This window comes from Oncorhynchus tshawytscha, linkage group LG08, assembly GCF_018296145.1.
Source record: "Oncorhynchus tshawytscha isolate Ot180627B linkage group LG08, Otsh_v2.0, whole genome shotgun sequence".
Taxonomy (NCBI): Eukaryota; Metazoa; Chordata; class Actinopteri; order Salmoniformes; family Salmonidae; genus Oncorhynchus; species Oncorhynchus tshawytscha.
Window position 1 is genome coordinate 35,468,342 of NC_056436.1, and position 21,922 is coordinate 35,490,263.

The following is a 21,922-nucleotide window of genomic DNA, read 5'->3' on the forward strand; positions in this document are numbered from 1 at the left end:
CAAATGAAGGAAAATGTCAACTAAATAATCAATGAACTTAATGTCAACAGAATCAGTGCAAACTTAGAGAGAGAGAGAGAGAGAGAGATCCTGGACTACATTCTACTCCGATTGTAGACACATCACTTACCACATCACTTTAGTTTAAGGGCCTTGGCCTTGAAAAGTCATCTTCATACCCCTCCTCCCCTTCCTCTACCTTTCTCACCCACTTCTATTCAATGACAGGAGGCACACAGGCTGAATTAGAGCTACATGAGGAAGTGAACAGTATTATCAGGTGTAATATCTGGGTTAACCCAGAGCTAAAGTCTCATGTAATTGGTCAGCTGCTCTATGAAGTTCTGCGCCCATACATGTTAAGAGAAGAGATGAAGAGATGCTGCAACCAGGAGCGGAACCGGAATGAGGCACTCCACCCTCACTCTTTACAAGTTACGGGTAAAGTCTATAGGCCGAAGGCCCTCTCCCCTTCCGAAATTCTTCCGAATCTATACACCTGCGAAATCGGGATTTATTCATATAACCAGTGACGAAAAACCCAAGTGCCGTAACTATTGCTGCTCTTCAGCTATCAGTGTCGATAGTATAAAGACAGATCTATGGTATCATTTATGTTTATGTAGTCTGTACATGAGATTATCAGGTGTAAAGTCAACCACAACAACACTCCAAGGCAGCATGTCCTTCATATGTCATTCCTCTAATCTATACGAGCTCAGACAAATATTCAACATGCAAAATCACTCAACAGGGTGTGTGTGTTTCTGACATGCCCTGTTCTTTCACAGAGGCCGTATCTCATGCTGGGTGGTGACACTTTGGATGGGAGGACACTGGAAAATATGCAACACCCCTAGGTGTTTGGCCTGTTTTGTCATGCAAATCAGAACAAAATCTGGGATCCCAACTCAAAAAGAAATACAGGCCTATAAACTATGTTGGCATATGCATCATATTATGCAGTAAGACCAGTAGTCATCTCTGTGTCCATTGGAGTCAAGTGCACTGCACACAATATAGGTAATCAGTGTATGTTTATGTATGCGTGTGCGTTAAAACTTGTGTGTGTTAAAACTTCTTAAAACTTCATAGAGCTTCTCTCCTCACCCCTGAAGGAGTTGTGATTAATGGAACAAATACAGGCCCCTGATATTGAGATAGTGTTCTTTCTGTAATCAAGTTCTGGTACAGTATGACATCAGTACTTTTAATTATTTACAGATAAGGAACAAATCCCCTGTACCTCCCAGGTGATGTCATACGACCCCTGACCCATGACTCATGCTCTGAGCCGTCCTGAGCTGAGTGAGATCACAGAACTGACACTCATTCTCTCTTCCCTCACCCGCTCCACTGCTGTCTCTGCTCTGAGATCAGTTAGAGGTTCAATTAGATGTGCGACCCGCTTACATCTGCAGACTGCAGACCTTAACCACCTCCCTGGGACCTTTGAAACAACGCAACCCGGCACCAGAACAGCACAACAGTGGGACTGTGAACATCAAGAAAGAACAGTCTAACTCATTGTAACCTCGATGAAAACAAGATGTTCGATAGGAAAGTTATGAGACTGGGAGCAAACCAGGCCTGCACCAATGACTGTCTGTACAGTACCAGTCAAAAGTTTGGACACACCTACTCATTCAAGGGTTTTTCTTTATTTTTACTATTTTCTACATTGTAGAAGAATAGTGAAGACATCAAAACTATGAAATAACACATATGGAATCAAGTAGACACCAAAAATGTCACGTCTGCTCCCGCTCTTCCCTCCCCTGGCGCTTGAGGGCGCCAGGCTGTCCTGCATCATGCACTCCTATCGTCCATTACGCACACCTGCTTTCCCTCGTCACGCGCATCAGCGATAATGGACTCACCTGAACTCACTCATCACCTGTTTATTACCTCTCCTATATTTGTCAGTTCCCCTGCTCTGTTCCCCACTGCTGTATTAATTGTGTTTTGTTTGTGTTACTCGTTTACTGACGCTGTTCCTGTCTCGTTCCATGTCCGTTCTATATTAAATGTTTGACTCCCCGTACCTGCTTAGTCCCTCCAGCGTCATCCCATGTGACAAAAAAAGTGTTAAATCAAAATATATGTTATATTTGAGATTCTTCAAAGTAGCCACCCTTTGCCTTGATGACAGCTTTGCACACTCTCTGCATTCTCTCAACCAGCTTCATGAAGTAGTCACCTGGAATGCATTTCAATTAAAAGGTGTGCCTTGTTAAAAGTAAATTTGTGGAATTTCTTTCCTTCTTAATGCATTTGAGCCAATCAGTTGTGTTGTGACAAGGTAGGGGTGGTATACAGAAGATAGTCCTATTTGGTAAAAGACCAAGTCCATATCATTATCAAGGCTCAGGCTAAGACCCAGATGCAGACACAGGAGGTGGATAGTACGAGTCTCAGAGTTTATTATAGTACAAGGTGCAGGCAAAGGGTAAGTCAAAGCAGGCAAAGAGTCGTAATCCAAATCAGAGTCAGGCAGGTACAGGACGGCAGGCAGGATTAGGGTCAGGACAGGCAGAAAGGTCAGAACTGGGAAGACTAGGTAACACAAAAACTAGAGCCAGAAAACACGGGAACAAGCTGGTAGGACTTGACGGGACAAGGCATACTGGCAACAGAGAAACAGAAGACACAGGTATAAATACACAGGGAGTAATGGGGGAAGATGCGAGATGCCTGGAGGGGGTTGGAGACAAGCACAAAGACAGGTGAAACAGATCAGGGTGTGACAATTATGGCAAGAACATCTCGAATAAGAAAAGAGATACAACTGTCCATCATTACTTTAAGACATGAAGGTCAGTCAATACGGAACATTTCAAGAACTTTGAAAGTTTCTTCAAGTGCAGTCACAAAAACCACCAAGCGCTATGATGAGGACTGTCTCTCATGAGGACTGTCACAGGAAAGGAAGACTCTGCTGTAAAGGATAAGTTCATTAGAGTTACCAGCCTCAGAAATTACAGGCCAAATAAATGCTTCACAGAGTTCAAGTAACAGACACATCTCAACATCAACTGTTCAGAGGAGACTGCGTGAATCAGGCCTTCATGGTCAAATTGCTGCAAAGAAACCACTAATAAAGAAGGAGGAGGTGTGATGGTGTGGAGGTGCTTTGCTGGTGACACTGTATGTGATTTATTTAAAATTCAAGGCACACTTAACCAGCATGGCTACCACAGCATTCTGCAGCTATACGCCATCCCATCTGGTTTGGGCTTAGTGGGACTATCATTTGTAAAGTAAAGCCTCTCTATCCAAACACTGGGGTGAGATGCCCTGCCTTGTTGAGTCACACAGCCTCTAAACCAACACTTCTAACACACGCAAATAGTGATCAGCGTTGCCTTGCGAACATGAGTATTAGTGGAAAATGAAGTTGGACTACAGTAGTTGGCCTACAGTAGTTGGCCTACAGTAGATGGCCACCAGTAGTTGGCTACCAGTAGTTGGCCTACAGTAGTTGGCCTACAAAATAGAGTTAAGAGAGGGTGTAAAAGGTCAGAGGGGAATCAGACACAATCAATGCTGACCATATCTTGAGTGCTCATACTTCTACCATAAATTTCCAAACATGACGCTGGATAAGGTTTTGAACTCTTGCTCAGGACATGAACTTTGAGGGCATTCAATGTGTCACTTGCATTTGTTATTGAAGTACATGCATACTTCCAGTTACGTAACTATGCAACAGCTTTTTAGAGTAAAGTATCACTTCTCCCTAGCTCTCTGGCGTTCATCTTCCATTTAACTTTGGATAAACACTTGAGCTCCAACTTCTGGCTCCTTTGGCTTCCACCTATGATTCCAAACTCCAAGAACACTATTATTTTTCCTCCAGCACAGTTTAATTAAACCGTTTCTTATTCCCACATTTCCGTGGGTATTGTGTAATACTGTCAGCTGGGACATGCATTACTTTGATTCAGTAGTAATGAGCTGATTGAGCCGTGAAAAGCCCAACATTCACAAGGAACTGAGGTTAGATAGATAACAGGCTGGACACTGTTGATTGAAACAGACCAGGATCAGGATATTGATCTATTACCCCAACCTCACCAAGGCGTAATGATAACAAGACCTTCTCTATACCCTTAACTTCCTCCAACAGTGTGTTTTCTATAAACATTTCTATCAGATTCTTACAGGATGACCCTAAATGTCAGCGCAATGGTTTGCAACTGTTGTGATTAAAGTAGATTCTTAGCGGGCAAATGGGGATTCTAAAGCCACCTGGCCTCAAAGCCTCACATTCCATTCCTGCATGTTGCAAAAATGATCCCCATCACTATAGCCGTGATCAGCAAATTAACACTTGTGTTTTCTCTGCGATGCGTGCAGCAGACTTAGGGGGAGTCCCACCACTTTAGGTTGGGACACAACATACTGGTCAAATGATCATTAAAAAAGTAACAAAGTTTAGCTATAGCTCCACCACATACTGTACATACAATCCAAATTTCGACCACAACGTGTGTGGACATGCCATGAAATATAAACTGAGTTGGAGAGCCTGATTGAGCCAGTGGATATGATCTCTTTCCCAGACCTCTCTAGCATTGGTGTTGTTTGTGTGAGGCCTGTATTCATGGCGTGGATACTGCCACTCTGCCAGTGCCAGGGCCAGCGCTCCTCCAGGGGTTCTTCGCAGACTGCATAGCCGAATGGTCCTTATTAGGCCTGTAATGTCAGCAATGGTAAATAGATAGCTCCTACTCCCTGAGACACTAGTGCCAACAGCTGCTGGGATTCCAGGGACCCTCCAAAGTCTTTGGAAAAATCAATAGTTTGATTTGGGGAGTTTGATATATCCACGCTATGAATCCAACGTGACTAAATATGGGCTGGGAACTGTGCCTCAGCACGAAGGAGTTTGGCAATGTACCACGCCTGCAGACACTTATAAAATTAGATCCCAAGGCTCTTCCATCTTAACAAGGAAAACATGACCTCGCCAGAAAATACCAGAATTTCAATGAACGGATATTTCAATCAAACTTGACTCGTGAATGTGGAAGAAATGGTCTAGAATCAAATATTAGTGTTGCAGTTTTTACAAGTCCCACTCCCTATTTCCCATGTAGTGGTACAAATTGGTCTGTCTCGGCTTTTTGCAGACACATTCCTTTGCAGACAAACAATGACCTTTGAGGTCCTAACAGATGTATTCCAGAGACAAATGTAGTTAAACCGAAGAGCGATGACGTCTGTTGTCGGTTGAGACAGCCGATCACACTTACATTACACACATTCCTCGTTGATTGATGTCATAGCATTACATTACACGTGGAAATTCTGTTTATTTCACTTGGAATTTCTTAAACCTTCCGAGATGATGGTCCCTGCTGACATTTTGTAATTGTATTTATTAAGGATCCCCCTTAGCTGCTGCCAAGGCCACTCTTCCTGGGGTACAATGAAGATTAACAAGAAAAATGTGTATATAATAGAACACATTATTTCACCACTACTATACCACTACATGTCGACAATACAACATGTATAATACCACAATACAACAATATTGCAACATTACAATGTACAGTGCCTTGCGAAAGTATTCGGCCCCTTGAACTTTGCGACCTTTTGCCACATTTCAGGCTTCAAACATAAAGATATAAAACTGTATTGTTTTGTGAAGAATCAACAACAAGTGGGACACAATCATGAAGTGGAACGACATTTATTGGATATTTCAAACTTTTTTAACAAATCAAAAACTGAAAAATTGGGTGTGCAAAATTATTCAGCCCCTTTACTTTCAGTGCAGCAAACTCTCTCCAGAAGTTCAGTGAGGATCTCTGAATGATCCAATGTTGACCTAAATGACTAATGATGATAAATACAATCCACCTGTGTGTAATCAAGTCTCCGTATAAATGCACCTGCACTGTGATAGTCTCAGAGGTCCGTTAAAATCGCAGAAAGCATCATGAAGAACAAGGAACACACCAGGCAGGTCCGAGATACTGTTGTGAAGAAGTTTAAAGCCGGATTTGGATACAAAAAGATTTCCCAAGCTTTAAACATCCCAAGGAGCACTGTGCAAGCGATAATATTGAAATGGAAGGAGTATCAGACCACTGCAAATCTACCAAGACCTGGCCGTCCCTCTAAACTTTCAGCTCATACAAGGAGAAGACTGATCAGAGATGCAGCCAAGAGGCCCATGATCACTCTGGATGAACTGCAGAGATCTACAGCTGAGGTGGGAGACTCTGTCCATAGGACAACAATCAGTCGTATATTGTACAAATCTGGCCTTTATGGAAGAGTGGCAAGAAGAAAGCCATTTCTTAAAGATATCCATAAAAAGTGTTGTTTAAAGTTTGCCACAAGCCACCTGGGAGACACACCAAACATGTGGAAGAAGGTGCTCTGGTCAGATGAAACCAAAATTGAACTTTTTGGCAACAATGCAAAACGTTATGTTTAGCGTAAAAGCAACACAGCCCATCACCCTGAACACACCATCCCCACTGTCAAACATGGTGGTGGCAGCATCATGGTTTGGGCCTGCTTTTCTTCAGCAGGGACAGGGAAGATGGTTAAAATTGATGGGAAGATGGATGGAGCCAAATACAGGACCATTCTGGAAGAAAACCTGATGGAGTCTGCAAAAGACCTGAGACTGGGACGGAGATTTGTCTTCCAACAAGACAATGATCCAAAACATAAAGCAAAATCTACAATGGAATGGTTCAAAAATAAACATATCCAGGTGTTAGAATGGCCAAGTCAAAGTCCAGACCTGAATCCAATCGAGAATCTGTGGAAAGAACTGAAAACTGCTGTTCACAAATGCTCTCCATCCAACCTCACTGAGCTCGAGCTGTTTTGCAAGGAGGAATGGGAAAAAATTTCAGTCTCTCGATGTGCAAAACTGATACAGACATACCCCAAGCGACTTACAGCTGTAATCGCAGCAAAAGGTGGCGCTACAAAGTATTAACTTAAGGGGGCTGAATAATTTTGCACTCCCAATTTTTCAGTTTTTGATTTGTTAAAAAAGTTTGAAATATCCAATAAATGTCGTTCCACTTCATGATTGTGTCCCACTTGTTGTTGATTCTTCACAAAAAAATACAGTTTTATATCTTTATGTTTGAAGCCTGAAATGTGGCAAAAGGTCGCAAAGTTCAAGGGGGCCGAATACTTTCGCAAGACACTGTATGTTTGTGTAGAGTGCGTGTGTGAGCGTGTGTGCGTATGTGTGGCTGTGTGTGTGTGTGTCTCTTCACAGTCCGTGTTGTTCCATAACATGTAGTTTTATGTTTTTTTTAAAATCAGATTTTACTGCTCGCTTGAGTTACATGATGTGGAATAGAGTTCATTGTAGTCATCGTCCCTGTCTTGTTGGCTACTTTACATACATTTTGAAATTGTACATCTAGTAATCTACTTCTATTTATACTCTGCATCAATATTTCTTACACCTGACATGTCATCCTGCCAGAGCAATGTAATTTCCCTACCAGGTTTCAACTCATAGTATCCCCTTCATCATCACAGTCTTCTGATTGCATTGGTTAAATTTAGAGGTTCCACCATTAGCAAACACGGGCTCTTCAACATGAGGACCACAGTGTCTTAACAGTGCCATTTGCAGTGCCTTTGGCGAGTATACAGACCCCTTGATTTCTCCCACATTTTGTTAAGTTACAGCCTTATTCTAAAATGGATTAAATAGTTTTTTCCCCTTCATAAATCTACACACAATACCCTATAATGACAAAGCAAAACCTGTTTAAAAACCCTGGGAAAATCACATTTGCATGAGTGTGCTTAGGGTCGTTGGCCTGTTGGAAGGTGTACGTTCGCCCCAGTCTGAGGTCTAATCGTTCTGTCTAATCGTTCTGTAGATCGTTCTGTCTAATCGTTCTGTTTTCATCAAGGAACTCTCTGCACTTTGCTCCATTCATCTTTTCCTTGATCCTGACTAGTCTTCCAGTCCCTGCTGCTGAAAACAACCCCACAGCATGATGCTGCCACCCCCATGCTTCACTGTAGGGATGGTGCCAGGCTTCTTCCAGACCCGACATTGGCGTTCAGGCCAAAAAGTTCAATATTGGTTTCATCAGACCAGAGAATCTTTTAACTTATGGTCTCAAAGTCTTTAGGTGCCTTTTGGCAAACTCCAAGCGGGCTGTCATGTGCCTTTTACTGAGGAGTGGCTTCTGTCTGGACACTCTACCATAAAGACCTAGTGGAGTGCTGCAGAGATGGTTGTCCTTCTGGAAGGTTCTCCCATCTCCACAAAGGAACTCTGGAGCTCTGTCAGAGTGACCATCAGATTCTTGGTCACCTCCCTGATTAAGGCCTTTCTCCACCAATTTCTCAGTTTGGCTGGGCAGCCAGCTCTACGAGGAGTCTTGGTTCCAAACTTCTTCCATTGAAGAATAATGGAGGCCACTGTGTTTTTGGGGACCTTAAATGGTGCAGACATTTTTTGGTACCCTTCCCCAGATCTGTGCTTCGACAAAATCCTGTCGGACAATTCCTTCGACCTCATGCCTTGGTTTTTGCTCTGACATGCACTGTCAACTGTGGGACCTTATATAGACAGGTGTGTACCTTTCCAAATTATGTTCAATCAGTTGAATTTACCGCAGGTGGACTCCAATCAAGTTGTAGAAACATCTCAAGGACGAGCCATGGAAACCGGACACATCTGAGCCCAATTTCAGGTCTCTAGGCAAAAGGTCTGATTACTTATGTAAATAAGGTAATTCGGTATTTTATTTTGAATACATTTGCAAAAATGTATAAAAATATGTTTTTGTTTTGTCATTATAGGGTGTTGTGTGTAAATTGTTGAGGGAAAATGTGAATTTAATCAATTCTAGAATAAGGCTGTAACGTAACAAAATGTGGAAAAAGTCAAGTGGTCTGAATACTTTCCGAAGGCACCGTATGACAAAAGGAAGACATGTATGAATACATGAGTGACAGAAGTTGTACAGGGAAGGACCTTCAGTAGATGAAGATGTGTCAGCTAGTATGCCCTATTACTGTACGCAGTAGGCCTATCAAATCATATGCAATTCACATAGGCCTACATGTGCACATATAAGTATCTCCATATGTTCTGAACAAAGAACTGTACTGTTGGTTAAGGGCTTGTCAGTAAGCACTTCACAGTAAGGTCTTCACCTGTTGTATTTGGCACATGTGATTTGATTGATTTGAGGTTTGCATGTGTTGCATCTCACAGCAGATGTGATCTTCACAACTCTACTGTGCTGGGTAGCAACCCAATTCATATGATCTATTTAGGGAGCAACATGGAGTAGGTTTACAGAATCTGTAAATGAACACCAACCAATCAAGAACCAAATTCCTTGAGTAACGTGACATGATTGGATATAACGTTTAAATGGAGATTCTGAGAGGCGTGGATCATGGGTCATGTTCAGGATGTTGCACTTAAGGCCATAGAGTCTGCAAATTAGACATGGGTGAAGCACACTCAGATACAGTAGACTTACACACTAAATCATGAAGTCAGTTATTTCTCTGAAGTCTAAAATTAGAATTCCACTGAACCACTCCGGAATTCCACAGGCCCAGTCAGGTGGTCTCTGCATGAAATTCCATACAGTTCAAATGGTCTGCACTGATCTGTCCATGTATAACATGACATGACATAATATTACATGATCGTTTCACACTGCTGGAAGAAAGCGGTACACATTTAGTCTAACTTGACTCTGTCCAACTCAAGAGCTCCGGGCAGTCAGCCAGTGCAGACACTGATAACCCAGAAACCACGGTGATAAGGCAGCTCTACCTCAGAATCATGGTGCAGTCAACAATGTGCAAAACCGTCCAAATCGATGACATCAGAGAACAAACGGAACTCTCCAGAAGTCCATCATGATGTCACTCCCTCAACCTGAATGAGGGAGGAAGAGAGGAGCAGCCTGGTTGAGATCACTGATTACTACAGTAAGTCTCTCTTCAGGGGGATTCGAAGTCTCAATACATGAACCTTTCAAAGGTTCAGCAGCCAGTTTCTTTGCATGACTACTATTTCTAGCTAGAAGAGACGGTGATTTTGGCCAGCAGATGACATCAGTGTATGTGCAACATTTTAGACTGAGCCAATGAACCATTGTATTTCTGTTCAAAATGTTGTATCAACACTGGGCAAATGTGCCTAATTGGTTTATTAATACATTTTCAAGTTCATAACAGTGTGCTCTCCTCAAACAATAGCATGGTATTATTTCACAGTAATAGCTACTGTAAATTGGACAGTGCAGTTAGATTGATAAGAATTTAGGCTTTCTGCCAATATCAGATATGTCTATGTCTTGGGAAATGTTCTTGTTACTTACAACCTCATGCTAATCACATTAGTATACGTTAACTCAACAGTCCCGTGGGGGACCCACCGATCCTGTAGAAGTTATCTGACTTGTTTAGTTAAATAAAAGTTTAAAAAATAAAATATAAAATATAGGCAGTCTGGTGCCACTCCCACAACACACTATAGGCAGTCTGGCCCAGTGGTGGTCAGTGCAGTTTAAGATGAGGGAGGACCTTTTTTTTTATGAGCATGGCCTTATTTCCTTTACAGCATATTGGATGACTCTCATTCATATTCCATTCACTTAGTTCAATGTAACCGTGATAAGTTTAAGGTACTACATGATTCTCGAATTTTCCCTATACCCATCATGAGGTTGCCACAACCTTGCCTATAAATGAAAATTTACAACGTAGGTGCACACAGGTCGAGAGACAAATTTCAGGTGACATTAGTCCAACAGTTGCAAACGAGAATTTCTATTGGACAAATTCAGGTATGTTTATCCCTGTTTTGTTCTGTTTGCTTCTGTTTAAGAAATGTTTCTCAACAGAATCGGCAGAAATTAATACACCCTGATCATGCGTGAACCAAATTCACTTTCATAACAGCCACATTGTATTCCTTTTCCTCCCTTCGCTTGTGGACTTCAATGAACAGCAAATCAGCTCTATGTGACCATGTGAAAAGCCTTTCCAAGCCAAACCTATACACACAGCCTACATCGTTGTCACCATATTAGCTAAAGTAACGTCATAGTCAGCAAAGCTAATAGAACTAACGAGTTAGTATACCCGCTACAATCCTGCAGTAACGTTAGTGTACTGTCAGTAAGCATCCCTCTGTTGGAGCAGAGTGTTTCAGTAGGCTAAACTAGCTAGCTGCATTTGCTAGCTAAGTAAGTGAAACTGAAAGTTTAAAAAAGACAAACTCTCTATTTCGCTCTTGTTTCTCCTTCATTTTGGAAGAAATTAATTTGTTCAAAACTGTTCAACTATTGTCTTTCTCACCACATTTTATAAACTGCAGTGCTAGCTATCTGTAGCTTATGCTTTCAGCAATTATCTGATCCTTTGATTGGGTGCACAACATGTCAGTTTATGCTGCAAGAGCACTGATAGTCTGGAGGACGTCCTCAGGAAATTGTCATAATTACTGTTTAAGTCTATGGATGGGTAGTGAGATCCGTGAGCCTCCTAGGTTTTGTACTGAAGTCAATGTACCCAGAGGAGGACAGAAGCTAGCTGTCATCCGGCTACACCATGGTGCTACCCTACATAGTGCTGTTGAGGCTACTGTAGACCTTCTTTGCAAAATACTGTGTTTTAATCAAATATTTGGTGACGTGATTATATTTAGTATAGTTTTATCTAAAATAATTACTTTTTAAATGTTTTAAAATTGACATTTTTATGAAATTCACGGAGGAGGATGGTCCTCCCCTTCTTCCTCTGGCCCACACCCACAACACACTATAGGCAGAAACATGCCTTCTAAATGTCACAGGATTGATGAGTTGGATCATTGAGTTAGCCATGTGAAGCAGACCTCTGTTTCCATCCATATGAGGAAAAAAATACATTTCAATATACACTGGACAAAAATATTAATGCAACATGTAAAGTGTTGTTCCAATGTTTCATGAGCTGAAATAAAATATCCCAGAAATGTTCTGTATGCACAAAAAGCTTACTTCTGTCAAATGTTGTGCAAAATGTGTTTACATCCTTGTTAGTGAGCATTTCTCCTTTGCCAAGATAATCTATCCATCTGACAGGTGTGGCATATCAAGAAGCTGATTAAACAGCATGAACAAGGTGCATCTTGTGCTGGGGACAATAAAAAATCACAACAATGCTACACATGTCTCAAGTTTTGACGGAGTGGGCAATTGGCATGCTGATTGCAGGAATATCCACCAGAACTGTTGCCATAGAATGTAATGTTAATTTCTCTACCATAAGCCGCCGCCAACATCGTTTCAGAGAATTTGGCAGTACGTCCAATTGGCCTCACATCCGCAGACCCCATATAACCACGCCAGCCCAGGTCTTCCACATCCGGCTTATTCACCTGCGGGGACACCTGAAACCAGACACCCGGACAGCTGATGAAACTGTGGGTTTGCACAACCAAAATTGGTCTGCAGAAACTGTCAGAAACCATCTCAGGGAAGTACATCTGCGTGCTAGTCTTCCACACCAGGGTCTTGACCTGACTGCAGTTCGGCGTTGTAACTGACTTCAGTGGTCAAATGTTCACCTTCGATGGCCACTGGCACGCTGGAGCAGTGTGCTCTTCACGGATGAATCCCGGTTTCAACTGTACCGGGCAGACAGCGTGTATGGCGTCGTGTGGGCGAACGGTTTGCTGATGCCATTGAAGAAGAGTAGGACAATATTCCACAGTTCACAATCAACAGCCTGATCAACTCTACGCGAAGGAGATGTGTGACGCTGCATGAGGCAAACGGTGGTCACACCAGATTCTGACTGGTTTTCTGATACACAGATGCATATCTGTTTTCCCAGTCATGTGAAATCCATAGATCAGGGCCAAATGAATTCATTTCAATTGGCTGATTTCCTCATAAGAACTTTAACTCAGTAAAACCTTGAAATTGTTGCATGTTGCATTTATATATTTTTTCAATGTCAATGGCAAAAAATCTATTTCAAATACATATAGATACTGTACATTTGCAGCTTTGCTAAAATGCATGTAAAGCCTTAAAATACATTCCAGAGATGTATTGGATTTTTTTTTAAAGGAATAGTTGCACCACATTAAAACGAGAGTTCAGTTCATAGAACAGGGTTGACCTGTAAAGGAATCACTAATCACCTGAAATAAATAATTATCTTCAGAAATAACAATCAAGCAACAAACTTTACAATGATGGTGTAAACTTGGAGAATTTTTGGGGATGAGTGGGTTAAAATCTTCCTAGAAGTCACAGACGGTATCTAGCGCTTTGGAACAAAACTCAAATATGACTGTGAGATAGATTGGAATAGTGCAGGAGATTGTGTGTGCTCTATTCATTCTATTTCTATCTGCAACATGCAGTTCCAGATACAGCCCTGTCATTAGTTGAAAGCGGCCAATCCTATAGTTTCAGAAAATTATCCACTTCCTGAGATCTGTATTCAAAAATGGTTTTTAAGTAGTTGCTTTCTCAGATCTGCATTAAAATAGTTTTGAAAAGTAGTAATTTTCTGAGATCTGTATTCAAATCATTTTAAAAAGTAGTACTTTTTGGGATCTGAATTCAAATAGTTGTAGTCACCTCCAAAGTAACTATTTATTCCCCTGGAATAGTTACTTTCCCCAAAGCGTAGTTAAAACTGTAGTTATCCCAGGTCTCTTGCTGATGGCAGTGCATTGGACAGAGGACACATGCCCAGGGGATATAATCACCCCTTATGCACTCTCTATAAGTAGAATGTTGGATGCGTTCTATCCAACAATCTAGACATTCCAAAGCCTAGTGCATGATGTACCCTGCAGTATCAGTACTGGATGTACATTCACTATTGTGCTGTGATGTCTTCCACTGCTGATAGAGCTACATTACCTCACAGCTACATTACCTCACAGCTTAGCCATGTCCTTTGTCATCTCAATGATCAGAAGGAAGTGATGCAATATCATAATTATGTAGTGACGTGAGATGCTCTGTGACAATGGCATACTCAGTGGAAAGGGAAGCAGTTTGAGTAAGCAAGTGCCCTCTCTGCACCTGTGGCACTTATATGATATAGCTTGGTCTGTCTGACTTAATAACTCTTCAAACATTGTAAAACACCGGACCAGTTTTAATACTGTGTCTGATTCTCACAGGTATGTGATTGAACTGTGGTGACCCCTGGAAGCAAAACGCTCACGTGTGTAAAGTAAACTACTGACACAAACATTTGGAAAGGATCTCCTTATCCCTGACCTGGACAAAGTGCCAAAAATGTTAATGGCGGATATCTCTCTCTCTCCCCTCCTCCATGTATCTACCATGATGTCATTAAGTGCTGGAGGACCACATCAGCTCGAGTGGGAAACGCTCAAGTATCTCTCCTCTCTCTCTCTCTCCCGGAGCTGGTCTGGATTAGGAGCACGGCAAAGACAGATAGGTGCTGAGGAGATGAATGACAGTTAACCTAAAGTATGCCTGTACTGCACTCCCTTTAACCCTTAAAAAGATAGATATGTTGCACATTTCGTTTTGGCTCAGCTAGACAGTGTGATGTATGCCTTGACAAATGGATTACAGTTCGTGAGAACCAAATGTACACGAATGCTCTGTGATTTATGGCATGGTGATAAGTGAAATAATTGAACATCACTCAAATGAATTAATAACCAGGTAGAAAGTTGAGCCCCTCTAGACAAGGTTCAGGGAAGAGGTCTAAACAGAGGAATCTGGATGAGCTGTTCCTTATCTTCCAGCCTAAATATCTCAGGAGAACATCATTTGTCCTCAGAAAGTTCTTCTCCCTAGTTAAACGCTAGAAGGGTTTCTCACACTGCTTTTACATAACAATGACAGAGGAATAAGTAGTGATTTATAGGAAATGCTAGATTAATGACTCTCTCTTTCCGGTGTGTGCTGTCCCAGTGCCTGTGTCTAGCTCCTTGCTAATGACCATTCTACCTTCCTGAGAACAGTCAAAACACCTTTACTCTCTTAAAAAACATGTCGTCAACTCAAAGTGTTTTAATACACGTGGACATCATGGATTTTAATCTATTCATACTGCACAAAGCAGGCAGCCAAAGTCCATTGAAATAGATGGTATTCCGACACACATTACTCCCTAACCTACAGTATATCAGTGCAGAACAGCACTGGCAAAGTCCAGCAACAGTAGTAGTCCTCTCTGCATTTCAAACTCATAATACTAGAGCATTTCAGCTGATAAGCTTAGCTCCTGCCACGGCACTGGCAAATGGTTTAACTGTTTAGAGAGGAGAGACGCATGCTTTCACTACTTAATGCGCACTATGTAGAAGACCTGTACTTTCTTACCTGTTCTTTCTGGTCCCCAGGGTTAGGTTTGGAGTGGGGCTGAAGTTAATCCTACAGGAGACTCAGTCTGTCCTTCTGTATGTCGATGTCCTCTGACGACCTCTTCCTATTCCTCTTCTCACTACTACTCATGTTCATCTGCCTTGTTACAGAGTGAATACCATCACACGGACCAGCTCTGCTCTCTCATTTCTCCTCCTCTAGGATTCCAGGTCAAGAAGAAAATGCTACAGCAAAGAGATCTGGGTCTCTCTCTCTCGCTCTACTCCCTTATCCACTCTCCCTACTCCCCTCTCTCATACACACATTCTCTTTACACTCTCCCCTCTCTCTCTCTCTCTCTCTCTCTCTCTCTCCCTCTCTCTCTCTCCCCCTTTCTCTTTCTCTGTAAGTCAGCCAAGGAAATACACTCTTTGAGGAGTCAGTGAGGGAGTGCTTGTGACAGAGAGAGAATGGAAGGGAGTAAGGGTGAGGAAGTCTGTGTTTGAAAGGAGCCATTGCTCAGCAGGGAGAGAGAGGTGCAGCAGTATGATGTCCTTTGTCACATGTCCAGGTCTTTTCATCTACTCTTCGTTTGTCCCCAGTCTTTCAGTGTGTAGATGGAGGCTAAATCATGGGTGTATATTTAACTACTCTGCTGTAGTCACTAGGAGTTGTTAGCAGTTGAAGCCGTTTGTTTGGAGGCTCGCTGCTGGGTTAGCTGGCCCCCTGGCTCCCCTCTCCACTCACACACACAGCTGAGCTATCCCACTGGGCACACCATGTCATTTCAACATGGAAATTTGGGTAATATTTGGTTGAGACGTTGATCAGTGACATTTCAACTTTTATTCACCCACTCAAAAAGACAGCCAGAAGTTTGTTGAATTCCTAATGTGTTACAACTAAAAGCACAAACAAATCCCAACAAAAAAATATGATTTTTGGTTTAGTTGTCATCAACCATTTAAAAGCACAGAAAAGGCCTAGATCAGATCACACGTTAACCAGCGATAGCCGACACCCGCATAGCTGGTGCTTTGGTGGTGTCTGAGGTAGAGCTGTGAAATCAGATAGGCTGCTCGTGTGGTCATTGTCACAAAGTCACACCCGTCTCACTTTTGTGAGAAGTTCAGAACGAGAATGTGTAGACTAAATAGAAATAAGGCACGAGGTGGTGTGGTATATGGCCAATATACCACGGCTAAGGGCTGTTCTTAGGCAAGACGCATCAAATCAAATCAAATGTATTTATATAGCCCTTCTTACATCAGCTGATATCTCAAAGTGCTGTACAGAAACCCAGCCTAAAACCCCAAACAGCAAGCAATGCAGGTGTAGAAGCATGGTGGCTAGGAAAAACTCCCTGGAAAGGCCAAAACCTAGGAAGAAACCTAGAGAGGAACCAGGCTATGAGGGGTGGCCAGTCCTGTTCTGGCTGTGCCGGGTGGAGATTATAACAGAACATGGCCAAGATGTTCAAATGTTCATAAATGACCAGCATGGTCAAATAATAATAATCACAGTAGTTGTCGAGGGTGCAGCAAGTCAGCACCTCAGGAGTAAATGTCAGTTGACTTTTCATAGCCGATCATTAGGAGTATCTCTACCGCTCCTGCTGTCTCTAGAGAGTTGAAAACAGCAGGTCTGGGACAGGTAGCACGTCCGGTGAACAGGTCAGGGTTCCATAGCCGCAGGCAGAACAGTTGAAACTGGAGCAGCAGCACAGTGTACCTGGACACAGCCCTTAGCCGTGGTATATTGGCCATATATCACAAACCCTAGAGGTGCCTATTGCTATTATAAACTGGTTACCAACATAATTAGGGCAGTAAAAATATATTTTTTGTCATACCTGTGGTATATGGTCTGATATACCACAGTTGTGGTTTGTCTGATTTGTCTTAATGCAACTCTGTGCAGCCAATGGCAATGTCCACTTTAAGTATGAGGTGGCAGGGTAGCCTAGTGGTTAGAACGTTGGGTTAGTAACCAGAAGATTGCAAGTTCAAACCCCCGAGCTGACAAGGTACAAATCTGTTCCTAGGCCGTCATTGAAAATAAGATTTTTTTTTAACTGACTTGCCTAGTTAAATAAAGCTAAAAAAATGTGTTACAAAAAGTATAATGCAGAGAGCCGCTTGTGGATTTGACAGCTCTAACGCAAGTCCATCTCAGACTCCCGCAAAACAAGCGTGAATCGGCAAGCGTGAATCTGATGGAATCTAGTCCAAGGTTAAAATGGGAATAAAATGTGAGATATTTAGTATTTATACAACAACTTCATGTGTTGTCACAGTGCTTCATCTAATATCACAACCAAAATGACCTGGATTGCAGTTGAGATTACATTAGAAGTACATACTGTAGTGCAAGTGATCAATGCTGTTCGAGATTTGGGACATATTATTATAACAATGGTGAAGATCTCCACAGACCTGCAACCTTTGCATGCTATCTTGAACAGGCACGCTTTCTATCATTACATAAGAAGACATTTATAGTTACAGTCACCTCACAATGTGGCCATGGATGTGTTACTCATGTTAAGGTTGAGTACAGTGCCTTCAGAATGTATTCACACCCCTTGACTTTTTCATAATTTTGTTGTGTTACAGCCTGAATTTAAAAAGGATTCAATTGTGATTTGTTTTGTCACTGGCCTAAACACAATACCCCACAATGTCAAAGTGGAATTATGTTTTTCAGAATTTGTTTACAAATTGATATACAAATGGAAAGCTGAAATGTCAATAAGTATTCAACCCCTTTGTTATGACAAGCATACATTTCAGGCGGAATAACCTGTTTAGGGGATCTGCGTAGTTCTGGTACTGGTTCCGACTGACATTTTCACTTATAAATCTGTGGACACCGTAGATCAAAATGAATGATAGACCTGGTTCCCATGGACACAATATTCAAATTACTTTGAAACAACATTGATTCAACCAGTTTGTGCCCAGTGACATGCCACTTTTCTCTCTCCCATGCTGGGATAATCCAGCACGGCCAGCCACTCCAACCCACCCCAGAGGCAGTCCAAGACACTGCCAGTTGCTGAGCTAGCGAGGGCTGGGGCTGCCAGGTTCTTCAGGACTTTGGCAGTTAGCTTACAGCCCGGACCGCTTCCATAAAAATAAACTAAATTAGCTTGCTGAGCTAAATGTGTTGTACAGTATATTGTTTACAGTGTCAATGGGCATGGTTGGCATGGTTGTGAGGTCAACGTGGGTGTTCTACAGCTGTTGGACATGTGAAACGGACTTGTGGGATCTGGAGCACAGCCTACAATGGGTGAGAGGTAAAGAGTCCAATGAGGACATAACAACAGTGTGATGCACATTTCTCAATGTTGTCTAATCACTAAGCAGAAACAAAAACAAAAAGTGAACAGTTACTTCACAATAGCCATCCAATCCTCTACTTTTTCATGTGCCTTAGGCCACTGATTCTCCTCAAAAACACTTCTGTTCACACATACCCGTCACTTGTGTGGGTGTAGTGTGCAGATGTAGTGCTTTGCACAATCAAAGAACAAGCACACACACACACACAAAGAAAGAGAGCGCGAGAGAGAGAGAGAGAGAAACCCACTGCATGGTGCTTATACAGTGCATTCGGAAAGTATTCAGACCCCTTCCCTATTTCCACATTTTGTTACATTACAGCCTTATTCTAAAATTAATTCAATACATTTTTCCCTCATCAATCCACACATTGACCATGCTGGTCATTTATGAACATTTGAACATCTTGGCCATGTTCTGTTATAATCTCTGCCCGGCACAGCCAGAAGAGGACTGGCCACCCCTCATAGCCTGGTTCCTCTCTAGGTTTCTTCTTAGGTTTTGTCCTTTCTAGGGAGTTTTTCCTAGCCACCGTGCTTCTACACCTGCATTGCTTGCTGTTTGGGGTTTCAGGCTGGGTTTCTGTACAGCACTTTGAGATATCACCTGATGTAAGAAGGGCTATATAAATACATTTGATTTGATGATCACCCAAACAGAAATACCTTATTTACATAAGAATTCAGACCCTTTACTATGAGACTACTATGCGTCCTGTTTCCAATGATCATCCTTGAGATGTTTCTACAACTAGATTGGAGTCCACCTGTGTTAAATTCAATTGATTGTACATGATTTGGAAAGGCACACACCTGTCTATATAAGGTCCCGCAGTTCAGAGTGCATGTCAGAACAAAAACCAAGCCATGGGGTTGAAGGAATTGTCCATAGAGCTCCAAGAAAGGATTGTGTTGAGGCACAGATCTGGGGAAGGGTACCACAACATTTCTGCAGAATTGAAGGTCCCCAAGAACACAGTGGCCTCCATCATTCTTAAATGGAAGAAGTTTGGAACCACCAAGACTCTTCTTAGAGCTGGCTGCCCAGCCAAACTGAGCATTCAGGGGAGAAAGGCCTGACAGAGTTCCTCTGTAGAGATGGGAAAACCTTCCAGAAGGACAACCATCTCTGCAGCACTCCACCAATCAGGTCTTTATGGTAGAAGCCACTCCTCAGTAAAAGGCACATGACAACCAACGGTTGGAGTTTGCCAAAAGGCACCTAAAGACTCTCAGACCATTAGAAACAAGATTCTCTGATGAAACCAAGATTGAATTATTTGGCCTGAATGCCAAGCATCACGTTGAGTGAAAACCTGGCACCATCCCTACGGTGAAGCATTTTGGTGTTAGCATCATGATGTCTGGATTTTTCAGCGGAAGGGACTGGGAGACTAGTCAGGATCGAGGGAAAGAGCAAAGTTTTATTTATTTATTTTTATTTCACCTTTATTTAACCAGGTTGGCCAGTTGAGAACAAGTTCTCATTGACAACTGCAACCTGGCCAAGATAAAGCAAAGCAGTGCGACACAAACATCACAGAGTTACACATGGGATAAACAAACGTACAGTCAATAACACAATAGATAAATCTATATGCAGTGTGTGCAATTGTAGTAAGATTATGGAGGTAAGGCAATAAATAGGCCATAGTGGCGAAATAATTACAATTTAGCGATTAACACTGGAGTGATAGATGGAGTGATAAAGTACAGAGAGATCCTTGATGAAGACCTGCTCCAGAGTGCTCAGGAAGTCAGACTGGTGCAACAGTTCACCTTCCAACAGGACAACGACTCTAAGCACACAGCAAAGACAACGCAGGAGTGGCTTCGGGACAAGTCGCTGGGCCACTCTGGGCCACTCTGTCCTTGAGTGGCCCAGCCAAAGCCGGGACTTGAACCCGATTGAACATCTCCGGAGAGACCTGGAAATAGCTGTGCAGCGACGCTCCCCATCCAACCAGACAGAGCTTGAGAGGATCTGCAGAGAAGAATGGGAGAAACTCCCCAAATGCAGGTGTGAGAAGCTTGTAGCATCAAATCCAAGAAGACTCTAGGCTGTAATCGCTGCCAAAGGTGCTTCAACAAAGTACTGAGTAAAGGGTATGAATACTTAAATGTGATATTTATTTAAATTTTAATACATTTGCTACAATTTCTAAAAACCTGATTTTGCTTTCTCATTAAGGGGTAATGTGTGTAGATTAATGGGGGATGAACAATGTAATAATTTTCTAGAATAAGGCTGTAACATAACAAAATGTAAAAAAGAAAGGGGTCTGACTATTTTCCGAATGCACTATATTGTCGAGATGCTCTCAGGTGGCAACATAGTGCTCTTACTTGGTCTTGACCCGTTTTGTTTTTTTGACATCAAGTTCATTGCAGCTCTTGATACCTAAAAATACAGATAATCCAAGGGTTAATACACTCTGCGGTCTTGCCTCTGTTGTCCTGTGCCACTCCAAGTGAATCATTGTGAAACGCAAAACACAGTTGTTTGACAGCCTCTTTCCTTTCTTCGCATTATGTCATCCCATATGAACATGTGGTATCATGGAGTAGATCTATCCAAGCTGAGGGCATCATAAGTATATTTTGATTGAATGTCATATTTCCCACACCCAGATGAGGTCATGTGGTCAGTTCCAGTAGAAGGAAGGAGGTTTGTTATTTTTTCAGTCTGTATTTACCCTTGAGATGGTGGTCTTATTTCAGAGAATCGGCACGTTGGTTAATATGATTCACATTGATGTGGCTTACTAACGTAAAGTAGCCCTCATTACCTCACACTAACTTGTCTCAGATAATCAGTGTGAATAGAAATCACACCGAACAAATACAAGATGACCGACCAAATATCCCACCAACAGAGTTTACATAATGATGCAATTATTTTTTGTCTTATTGATATCAGATTAAAAAAGGATCAAAAAGCTGTCATTCTTATAGGCCGAGTTATTGTCCTTATGCACACAGTATATACTGCATTGCATTTGAACTCTTTGTGAGAAGTCAACAAAGTCACCTTCAAGCTACTGACATAAAAAGAGACTATAATGTATACTATGGAAGGAATACTATAGTATACATAAAGTAGTAAAAAAAGAGTAGTGTATATATACTATAGTAATTATTGTAGTGTTTTTAGGGACGGTATTATTACTGCAGTATTTACTATAGTGTTTTTGTGGACTGTAGCAAGGTCTACTATAGCATTTACTAGTGATGTTACGTG

General features: G+C 42.0%; 1 protein-coding gene across 1 annotated transcript in view; it reads right to left on the reverse strand.

Moving 5' to 3' along the window:
- The window catches only part of LOC112255743 (filamin-A-interacting protein 1-like), a 32,304-nt gene extending 16,655 nt beyond the window's left edge, over positions 1-15,649 (reverse strand). Inside the window, exon 1 of the mRNA XM_042325468.1 lies at positions 15,354-15,649. The gene's annotated coding sequence lies outside the window, so the exon portion shown is untranslated. The remainder of the gene's footprint in view (positions 1-15,353) is intronic.
- Between the last annotated feature and the right edge of the window lie 6,273 nt (positions 15,650-21,922).